Below are 8,915 nucleotides of genomic sequence, written 5' to 3' on the forward strand. Positions count from 1 at the left end.
CAGTCCTGGGCGTGATTGCTCCTGTTCAAGGCAGAGCCCCATCCCCAGCCATGAGAGTGTGAAGGCCTGAGCAGGGACCGGTGCTTTGCCTTGCTGGGACACTGCAGAGCGCAGACGCATGCGTGTAATCCCATGGGGATTCCCAATTCCCCTGGGTTTGCTTCCTGCCATTTCACCTGACACTACACAGCCTGTGTTCAGACTGATGGGGGCCTGGCCCTGCAGCATTTCAAGTACATAACATCAAACCTGTGAAGTTCCCCAAGCCTGGAGTTGGGGTCGAGGGGGTCCAGGGGTCTGACAGTGCCCAGTTCATCCTGACTGCACCATACAAAGCCATTTTGTTACTTGCAAAGTTAGTTATGTTTGTGCTTGCTCCAGAACCACCTCGCCCTTCCAGCCTGTCTATGACTGATCATTTCTTCTGGGCACGTTTTTCTTTCCTTCCTGAGAACATCCCCCCGAGACAAGCTTTAAGTCTAATAAAAAGCAGAGGAAATCTGTTGAACTGACCGCCTTCCCTAGGCACGCCATGCTGGCACAGCACCCCACGAGGCCCCCCTGCGTGACTCCTAGGCTCCTAGCAAGGAGACGCCGTTTGAAACCCAAGCTGTTTTCTGACAGTGCAATATGGCCCACATGCCCACAGCGGCACCGCATGCTGGTTTTTTGTGCTTTTTCTGCCTTGCTGGGAGTGCAGATTCATGTGGGCTGCACAGCCATGAATCAGGTTGAAATGCTGCTGGGTTCCACATAGCTGAGATAAAGCAATATTGGCCAGGAAAAGGCCTTGGAATTAAACTGTCACTTCATAGGTAGATGATTCTTTGCAGCGCCAACCTCCCCAAAACTGCATGTTATACCCCTTATAGCTGTGTCCTTGGCAGTAGTTCCTGACTTACCCTGGACCCTTACCCTTCCTGGTGCAAAGGCACGAGAGGGGACCTCTCCCTGCAAAAACACGCTCCTGAGCGATCAGATGCTGGAAATCGTAAAACTGGATTTTTATGCTGGATAACTGCTGGATTAGAGATGCTCCACCATCTTTGCACTTTGTAAAAGTCCCTTAATTGGTATGCATGGAAAATCACGTAGAGGTGCTGAGTCTTATAATGAGCTAGAGAAGATGGGGCACAGGAAAGCCTAAGGCCGAGGGAAATTGTAGTAGTTGAGCAAAACACTGACGGTAAAGTATGGTAGGGTGCTCTTTGGGAATAGAAGACATATTATGAAAGGTCATAATTAGCTTGGTGGCAGGCAGAAGCGGAGTGTGAAGCAAACGCTCTGGCCTGGGAAACTGAGCACTGGGCCTCTTGCAGCTCCGTATACCTGTTCAACCAAACCAAAGCTGTGAGAGAGGACTGGCTGTAGAAGACCAGCCTAAACTCTTCCACTTGTCCCTTGCCTAGGCTCTTCTTTTCTTGTGACCGCAAAAACAGCACAAAGCAAGCAAATTTCCTCCACTGGACTGTGAGCAACAAGCTGGGTGCTGAGAACCTGCATCCCCCGCTACTCGCACGGTCCCATCCCTGGCAGGCAGGACTCACCCACGGTTCTGGCCACAGACACCGTGCCAAGAGCCGTGTCCGCTCCGCTGAATCGTGTGTCTGCGAGAGAGGGCGCAGCTGAAGACAGTGGCAATCCAGTAGCTAGAGGCAGCATTGATCAGGCATCCATGATCAGAAATCTGGCGCTGTTCAGGTGTTGGTATAATTTTTCCTGCATCAGCAGATTTAAAATTGCACTGTACCATACATATTAAAATAAAAGTCAGAGCTGATATTAAAAATGCCACTGCTCAGTCATGTATCCTGCGTGATTTTTCTTTTTCTTTAAAGAAAAAGTTGAGCATCCCTAAGGCTATGAGATATCTAGCTGGCATGAGTTCTGTGGGAATCCAGCCTTGTTACCAGTTAATCAAATACTCCGTGCACTCTTTTAAAATAATATATTTCTTTCATGGTTTGGGAGGGGGATGTATGCTAATGGGGTGGACACTGGGAACAGAGAGTTTCAGGAAACATAGAGCCACTGTAGCAAGTAATCCAGTTTGACAGCCCACGCAAGTACGCGAACACATTGCTACAACACGCTGATGGAGCAGATGGAGAAAAAACACTGACACAGATCTGGTTTACAGGCACCCAGAAATGGAAAACAATTCTCGTGATCAAAATCCCCTTCCATTGCAAGGCCTAGTCATTCCTTGTGCTTTACAGACCATGGTAAAATTATAAGTGTAATATACGGAAGTTTTTTGATTGCTTGCAACATGCTCATGAGCAGAGAAGCTGACGAGGCCAGCCTTTTCCTTCCCTGTTTCAAGTGGTTGAGCAGGAGAGTTCAGAGCTTTGCAGAGTGTGAAATCACTGGTTCAAACGGCTGAGGATGCCAAGGCAGGGAGCAGAACCACCACAGATCAGGACTTGTTTGCTGGTGCATTAATACGCTTAATAACCATTATGCAGTGTAGGGTGCATTCCAGGGCGTGAGCTTTTGTAGCACCTTGAAAGTGCTTCCTGAATACTCAGGGACTTCTCTTTCTCCCCAGTGCCTCACAAAAGACCTGAAGAACATGTGTCTGGGTCGCTGTGTATGCACCACCCTCATCTACTCTATCCGACAGTTCTGCAAGTGCCAGCCTGCTTATGATTTGATAAGTTTCTTTTTGAAAAGCAGTCCTGCATCTAAGTGGCCTTACGAATGAGGCTTTCTGACTGCGTTACTACGTCACCGCCGTCGAGGCGAGATCTCCGGAGGAAAGCGATCGGATGCAGAAGTCAGCACTCTGTCGCTCAGATTTCTTCTCTTCATTGACTCTGCAGATCGTGGTATTTTTAAGGAGCGTTCATTGGAAAGGTAATGGCAGAGCCTGATTAATACTGTTTCTGGGTATCTATTAAAATTATTGAATGACTATTTAAGATGTTTTCTTCCAGGCATTCAAAACCTCCTCTGACTTTACATCCTTCTCTCTTCCTTCTCATCCCCCTTTTCTGTCATCCTTTTGTCTTACAGCTCAACTCCGCGATTAAACACCACAGGTTTTAGGCACATGAATAATGAAATGACTTGAGATGACAGACCTGATGTCTTAATGCTTGTAACTTCCACCGCTTCTCCTGATTCTCCTGTCTTCTCCCAGGATTTTAGAGATGGACTGCTTAGTGTCCTGCAAACGATTTAAAAGCCACCAGTTCCTGCATTTAGTAGCCAGTCTGAAAGTCACTTCAGTACAAGGACTGGGGTAAGGGAAGGACCTAGACTGAATTAGGTCTTTTCAGGTCCTCATCTAGAAAACCTGCAATTACAGCACAAAAATTAAACTAAGAGTTGTCAGTGAGGATCTGCTATCGGAGTGACAAACCCTGCATGGCTGCGGGGACCTCAGCCTGCTGTCTCACCTGACAGTCTGATTTCTGATTTTCTCCAACTCCAGCTGGCTTCGGTAGGTTTGGGATTTGAATTTTTAATGGAAATTACTGCCCCCAGTTTGCAAGCCAGCAGGGACAGGGCTGGGAGCTTACAGACCTTGTCCAGAGAATTTTATGTCTGACTTTCTATGAAATAGGTGCTCAGGGTTTATTTAGTACTAAAGGGGGTTTAATGGGTGCTGAAGATGCAGGTAACATTAGACTAACTGGCCATTTTTGAGAAGTGATGTATGGACACAGGTTTGTGTGCAGTTATGAATATGTAGCATGGGTCAATCATCAGCCTACATGAGTATACGAGAGCCGTGTTAGACACTCATGTACTAGGCAGAATACTCTGAATGTATTTTATTTAAAACAGAACATTACTGCACAACAACCAGGGCAACAACAAAAAAGCAGATAACGTGGCTGGAATAGGAAAAATATATACTACTTTTTAACTACTGTAAATGCTAACCTACATATAAAGCTACTACATCCATTTTCAGGTGATGGTGAAGGGTTATTTGGAAGTGAACCAACGCACAAATCAGGGTGCTGATACCAAAGAATACATTTCCCAGCAGCTAATGATCTGATACAGTCATTTGAGGGGAGACGGAAAGCTTTTAAACCAGCTGGATATTAATTGCCAGGAATTGTGCATCCAAAGGCCATAGCGGCTCATTCAAACCATGACGAAACCATTAAGTAATCCCCTTTACAGAGGCCAGCGTGCGAGTCTTGCACTGCCTCTTACAGGGTGTTCGGGACTCCTTGCTGAACAAGTCTTTCCCTCTCTCTTTGAAATATATTCTGCTATAAAGGGGAAAGCAAGCTAGGAATCGATTAGCCATTAAGAAATTATAGGTGGTATTTCCATTCGAATGGAAACCTGAAAAAACCAGTATGAATAAACCAATAACAACTCATTTGTTTTCTTAATGAGTGCATAATACTTATGTAAAGCACAAGAGTTATCAAGCAGGATTCTCTTGCCACAGAACAGGTACAGCACAGACGGCAGGATTTAAATTTCCTTCATGTTGTCTTCCTGCCTTAAAAATCGACCTCATTCTCATGGGAATCACTGCTAGCTCCTGTCGTCTTCCCTCCTCTTGCACCGGCAGCGTGCAGTGGTGATGAGTACTGGGGGAGGAGGGGCTGTGGGTGCTTCTGATCTTGCTGAATGTCCCTGCGTGGATCTTGCCTGCAGCAAAAAAACACTGCAGGTCTGAGCAAGCAAACACTGGGGCACAGATGACTTGGGGAAAGCGGGGACTGATTTCTTGATCTCTGAAACTGGATGCATCTGTCCATAGTTTGCATCTCTGAGTCACGCAAGTCTGCTTTTATAAGCAAAAGGAAACAGGCATGTCTGGATTGGCCTCAAAGATACCGATATAAAACACAGCATCTGTATCGAGGCTGTTTCTCTGCACGGGCTAGGAAGGAAGCGTAAGGTGGCAAACTCGTACCTAGACATATAACTTTTACATGTCTTCCTGGATCCTACACTCTATGGGATATGGAGTAATTGCACCTACAACACTGAAAACTGAGATAAGAGTTCATAGGCTGTGAGCAGCTCAGCAAACACGCTCTGGCCCACCCACCCAGCTCCCTCAGCACATACCTCAAGCACAGGCAAAGAGTTGAGCAAAGTCTGAAATGCAGCAGATGATGCACTAAATGCTACGATCAAACCCCTGTCGAAGACTTTATACCCGCTATTCCTCCCCATTAATGTGGCCCTGTGAAAACCCATCTCTTGGTCCATTTCTTTCTTTGTGGAATAGATGTTTGCTAGCATCGATCTGGGATGCCCCGCTCCATGGGTGAAACCCAGCTCCTCTTTTCCACTGATTTGTTTTCTTGTTTTCTGTATCTTCCAATTTACCTGTCGCAACAGGAATCCCAGTTAACCACTGGGATCTCATTACAGTCACATTTCCTTGATTCCACCACTGTATTTCTTAATCCAAATCCATGTTTGCGTTCCCTTTCCTACCCTCCATCAACATCCCTACCTTCTATCAACGAAGTCCTCTGACATCTTCAGAAAATCACTGCAGAAGCCTTTTCCTCTGGCCAAGCCTCTGACAAAGCATCTCTTCCAAACCAGCTCTGGTCCTGCGGTGTCCTCTCATGTAGCTTTCCCCAGTCCCTACCCGTGGGCTCTCTTGCTCCAGGGACAAAGAGCACAACCCTTCCCTCAGGTGTGGCCTCTTCATCAGCTGCCAAATGAGCTGCCCCTTTCTGATCCCTCATCTCTCAGCAGCTGCTCTCTGCAGTGGTGGGTGAAGGTCCTGCACTCTGGCCCTAGGGCTGATTGCCATGCTTGTGGAGAGCTTGGAGAGTGGTTTCACCTTCTCACGTGTATTTTTAGGGTCACTACGTTCATCTGTATCAGAAATAGCGTGGCCAGCAGGAGCAGGGAGGTGATCGTGCCCCTGTACTGGGCACTGGTGAGGCTGCACCTCGAATCCTGTGTTCAGTTTTGGGCCCCTCACTACAAGAAGGACATGGAGGTGCTGGAGCGTGTCCAGAGAAGGGCAACGAAGCTGGTGAAGGGCCTGGAGCACAAGTCTGATGGGGAGCGGCTGAGGGAACTGGGGGTGTTTAGTCTGGAGAAGCGGAGGCTGAGGGGAGACCTCATCGCGCTCTACAACTGCCTGAAAGGAGGTTGTAGCGAGGTGGGGTTGGTCTCTTCTCCCAAGTAACAAGCGACAGGACGAGACGAAATGGCCTCACGTTGCGCCAGGGGAGGTTTAGATTGGACATGAGGAGAAATTTCTTTACTGAAAGAGTGGTCAGGCCTTGGAACAGGCTGCCCAGGGAAGTGGTGGAGTCCCCATCCCTGGAGGTATTTAAAAGACGTGTAGATGAGGCGCTTAGGGACATGGTGTAATGGGCATGGTGTGTTGGGTTGACAGTTGGACACGATGATCTTAGAGGTCTTTTCCAACCTTAATGATTCTATGATCCTATGACCTGCCCCGCTGAGCTGTGTAGGGGTTAATGAATTACTGTTTGTACAGCTCTTTGAAGATGAAAAGTGCAATGGACGGGCTCTGTTATTGTTACCATGTATGGAGAGTTCTGTACCAAACCCAACTGTATTGTGTTTGGCCACTGGATGTCACAGCTGCTCAACACACAACGCAGCTGAAATAAGAAAGGAAAAGTGCTTACCCAGCAGTGGGCAACAGCCACATTTCCAGAGCCATTATTTGCTCTGTGAAGTGTTTGTTTGTTAAGGGGCTTGGGGTCGTCTCTTGTGTTTATGCACCGCTAATACTGATTTTCAGAGAAACTGAGCAGCAACTGTGCTTCCTCTGCATGTTATTACACCGGGAGATCCGGAGCAAAATGAGTATTTTTATGGAAGGAGGTGCAGATATGTATAAAATACCAATAACACAGTGTCTGAGAAGGTGGACAGGTATTTGCACATGCTGACAAGCTGTCTTGTCACCGAGTTATTCCTTCTTTATCCCACCACCATCCAGTCCACAGCACAGAGCCCTGATATAATGCAAAAATTTCTCCCCGGCCGGCTCTTGACAGCACTCCTTCAATCCACCCAGGCCACGTCCCTGTGTACCTCACGCTGGATGCAGAGGGAGGATTGACCTCCCCCTTCCTAATCCTCACTTCACACTTTGTTTTTTTCGAAGTCTCAAGAAGAGATCCAGAACGTGAAGTCCCTTTCAGCCAAGTCTGTAGAGCAGACCTATGTAGATGTTTCAAGGACTGTAATTACATTTCCTGGAAATGAAAACGAAGAGGGGTTATTTGACCACGTTCTCTTCTTTTTATAGCATCACATTGTCCTTTTCTCCACCTTGGGGACATAGCGAGTGAAAGGCTGCTCACGCTCGTGGTGCGGTGAGGTGATAACCACCCCAGAAGTGATGTGAACATTAAAGAGGGAAAAGTATTTTAAGGTAATCCGAGGGCTATAACTAAGAGTAATTGGCTGAAACTGAGCAAAAGAGAATTTAGGTTGACAATGAACTGCAGGTAGCTAATGCTGAGATCTGTTAGACCGTGAAATGGAATTCGCAGAGGAAACCTCTCTGCTTTTAAACGGGCAAATCCTGCTTTTAGGAACACTGGTGTAAACCTCCACTGTCTATCTCTGACCGCCTCAAAGCCCATTTCTATCACAAAGCTTCAGCAGAATCAACAAATGTTTCTGAATTTATGTCGGTAAAAGGTGAATTTGGCCAAGCACATCAAAATATTCTGTAAGAGGAAAGAGGCCTAAAGGGATTGTGTGAACTGGAGAAATGAATTCTAGCGCTTTCCTACCTCTGACTTCTGTCATCTCCGTAGGCAGTTGAAAGCCAGGGGGCAAAAAGGAAGGGGGAAAAAAAAAAGCATGGGCAATAGTTCAAAGAAGCGAGGGCCAGTTTTGGAAGGAAGATGTAAAAGGTATTTCAGGAATTGTTGAATAAAAGGATCTCATGTTTCAATCCGCACAGCTATTGCCAGCGTTACTCATGGGTTTGGGCCCACCAGCACTAGCTGCTTTTTGTCTTTTGTAAAACTTGTGTAGGCTCTGAATACTTTTATTCATCCAGCATGACTTCAGCAGAGAGAGCTCGATTTCAAGAGGTTTTAGACTCACTTATGAAACCCTAGATAGCCTGACTGAAGGCAATCTGTCTGTCTCACATCAAACAGCCTGTTCCTGGCCAAATGTTTGCTGACCTGGAGTGATGCAGCTATTACTGCAACCCCTGATGAAATTCCTGCTGATTCAGAGGGGAAGGAGTTAACCCTTTCACGTTCTGGGTCAAAGGAGTGCTGAGGTATTGAGCCAGCTACTTCAATGCAAGGTCAAGGTTTTAATGTGGCTACCAATACTCAGAATGGATCTGAAAGCCAGACTTGAGCTGAGCTTTAGGCCAGGGAGGACAGAGGGAATAGCCTGGGAGAAGCAGGATTTAAAAGATGGCAAAGAGTCAGGGAAAACTGTGGAGATAAAAGTGAAGTGCATGGAAGCCAATGATGTGGGATTAAAGGCTTATTTCCTACTGTAGTCGGGGCGGGAGGGGGGAGGCTGAGGTCTGTATAACCGCGTCTGTGTGAAAGTAGCCTGCCTTTGTGCAGAAATCATGCCAAGACTATGCATGGCTGAGATATCCGACATTAGATTTTCCCACTGGCTACATTTGGGTGCAGAGGTGATTCCTGTTAGACCTACGATCTTCTTCACCTGTAAAACACCAGTTTACTTCAAGCACGGTCCTGCTGTGATATCTGGAGTTCCTAGGCACTACGTCCATACTCCTCTCTAGCAATTATATTGAGGTAGCAAAACAGATGACTAATAAAGACAAGCCTCAAGCCAGCCAGGTTTAATACCATATATACTAAAAAAAGCTATAGCTCCAAGAACGAATAAGCGACTGTTGACATGTGCAATACTTTACACTGGAGAAGGACTCCTTCCATATTATTCAGCTTGTAGTTAGAAGCTTAATATTC

The sequence above is a fragment of the Calonectris borealis genome, chromosome 23 (assembly GCF_964195595.1).
Source record: "Calonectris borealis chromosome 23, bCalBor7.hap1.2, whole genome shotgun sequence".
NCBI lineage: Eukaryota > Metazoa > Chordata > Aves > Procellariiformes > Procellariidae > Calonectris > Calonectris borealis.